Source organism: Danio rerio, chromosome 7 (genome assembly GCF_052040795.2).
Source record: "Danio rerio strain M-AB ecotype USA chromosome 7, GRCz13ab, whole genome shotgun sequence".
In the NCBI taxonomy this organism is placed as follows: Eukaryota; Metazoa; Chordata; class Actinopteri; order Cypriniformes; family Danionidae; genus Danio; species Danio rerio.
In genome coordinates, this window is record NC_141027.1 from 2476118 (window position 1) to 2479183 (window position 3066).

A 3066-nucleotide genomic window follows, 5' to 3' on the forward strand; every position below is an offset into this window, starting at 1 on the left:
AGCGAAAACTACAATACCCATCAGCCCATGCTTGACCATCATCCCTTGCGGTCTGTTGTCGCTACAGATCCAGTAATGCGGAAATGGAGTGTGCTGCTAGAAGCGGGGATGAAAAGAGCTCTCGAGCGCCGAAAACGGAGCGTTTCGAAATGTGTGGATAATGTCTCAGTGTGGATAATGGAAAACGTAGACATCTGAAAACGGAGGCGGGGCTGCAGACGTTCGCCTCTCTGATTGGGGCTTTTCCTGAATATTAAGTAGCCTAACACGCACAGTTCAGTCCTGAATCTTCTCCGTGTAAGTTCAGACTTCGCAAGTTTGATCAAGGCTGCAGTCTCTTCTTCTCAGTTTGATATGGAAAAGCAGACTATACCGAGGACACGGGTAAATCTTCGAAGGGAACAGTGTACTTTATAACTTCATTCACATCACCCTGGCTTCGTTGTTTCACTTTATCAACAATAAAATGTAAACATGATTTAAGGAACTGCCTATTTTCATTTTAATATTAGCAACTTAGACAGCAGACATGTTGAGGCGTCGTGCTGCATAAGATAAGCGTCATCTTCACTGTCTGGATATTTATAACAAAACGGAGCCGATAACAACTGCCTCCTTTCAATTTCAGTGAAAATACGAAACACAGCCTCTCTTTTGCTGAGTATCAGTTTTAATAATCGATAATGGCCATTTTAAAAGTATAACATACAATAAGTTTATACATTATAGGAAATAAAGGCAAGCGATCAGTCAATATACAGAATGTACGTGGTTACATTAATCATTAACTTATCTTTGCGCTCAGCCACAACACGTTACCTGAGAACAAGTAATAGATTCCAATGCCCAAAGTCAGGGAATATGTCGTTAGATAAAGACAACAAGATAAATGAAATATCCCGTTTAATAAATATAGTGAGATTAGATCCAGCGGGAGATGCTGAGAAGTCCGACTAGCAGAGCTCACATCTGGGTAGATGGGCTGAGTGTGATTAAATGTTGAATGTGATGAGTTTTCAACAATACTAAATTGAAACTTTATTGTTTTTACATGGTTTAATAATTTTTTGTTATTAAAATTGAAGTTCCTGTTTCAAAGCTTACAGATAGATGGCTAATTTGTATGTCATTGACACTTTTGGCACTTTTTTGGAGTATTTTCATAAGTTTTGTTTTTTCCTGTAAATGATTCAATAAATACCGTACCGTGACATTCATACCGAGGTATTACCGTACCGTGAAATTCTGATACCGTTACATCCCTACTGCAGAGTGATATATATATATATATATATATATATATATATATATATATATATATATATATATATATATATATATGTTAAAATGTGCTCCTAAAAGTGCATGGCCCCTGCCTGCCCCCCACAGGTTAATAGTAAGCTAATGTAATTACATAATGCAAATCTTAAATTCATGCTAACCAACAAATTATCAAAGGAAATGTATCAATGTAATACAATATCAATTTTTGTTAACTTTAAACTGTAATTATATTGTTCTATTAAAATTATTTTTTAAATATTTTGTCAAATAAAATATTTTTGTACAGTCGTCCACCATCATTTTGTGGCTAAAAAGTATCGATTCAGGCACCGTTTTGGCACCGGTATCGTTTTAAAAGTATCGATTAGGCACCGGTATCGAAAAAAAAAACCAAACGATACCCAACCCTAGTCACAGGCTGTCATTGTTCAATAATGGCCCAATGTGAATATAAAAGCATCTTCAGCTCAGTAACGCAGGCTAGTTTATAGTGCTGTTTACTAATGTTATGTTGTTAAACGAAATATCAATCTACATTATTGATGCAGAAAAAGGACCTTATGAAACTGAAAATAATTTCAATTCAATTCGTCTTTATTTTTATAGCACTTTTACAATGTAGATTGTGTCAAAGCAGCTTCACGTAGCAGATTATAGTAAATTGAAACAGTGTCAGTCCATTTTTCAGTTTTTAAGTTCAGTATGGTTTAATGTTCACTACTGAGAGTCTACCAAGCATTGAAGAGCAAATCCTTCTATGCGCTGCTCTACAGATCCCGAAGCCAGTGGCGACAGCGGCAAGGAAAAAACTTCACCAATTGGCGAAAGTAAATTTAAAAATTTTGAGAAAAACCAGGCTCAGTTGGGCACGACCATTTCTCCACTGGCCAAACTTCTTGTGCAGAGCTGCAGTCTAGGCGCCGGAGGGACTCATCTGACCCTGGACCGTCACAGGAATCAGTCTCATACTCTCCACTCCTCCATGACCACCACAGCAGCTGCTCAGGATACGGCCTAATCCAGGATTATGGAGACCTTGGGATCATCTCGTCGCTGGTCTTGGATTGAATCAGTGGTACTGCATAGTCTGAGGGCTTCAGAATGAGTATCTCCAGGTAGAAATGGAGAATAAAGGAAATAATTAACATAGCTGCTGTTTATAGTGTATATAAACGACATGCAAACACTCACATCTGTCTTTCACCGGAGGATTTCAGAAGCTGAGCAACACTTCTGTGAATATAACCCATTCATAACAACCCAATCTACATCAGCTCTGTGTGACTAAAAGAGTTTTAAACAGAACATTACCTGTCCAACAGCAATAATTCAGACATGGTGGCATCCTTCCTCCAGCGTACAACGTAACTCCAATACTGATTGAGGATTTTAACAAGTTTTGATTCAGCATTTGTTTTTACCGCTGTCTCTCTCGCTCTCTCTCTCTCTCTCTCGCTCTCTCTCTCATGTGCAAACAGCGAATCCGCATGAACGGCTGCAGTTGTACAAATCTCCATTTACTGACAGACAGTTTGGTCTACTTATCTGAATTATGGGAGATGTGGACTCGACATTATTTAATTGGATGAACATTTTTTTAGTCTTCTGCCTCACCCAGAATATAAAAAACACATATAAACACATTTAGATTATTTAATCATTACTACTGGAATGTGAAGAGACTTTCAACCAGCACAACAACACATGTTTCTGAAGACAATCACCAACTGCACCTTCAATTAAGTAAATATTTGATCTTTCGCTGATCTTAAGAGGCCATCG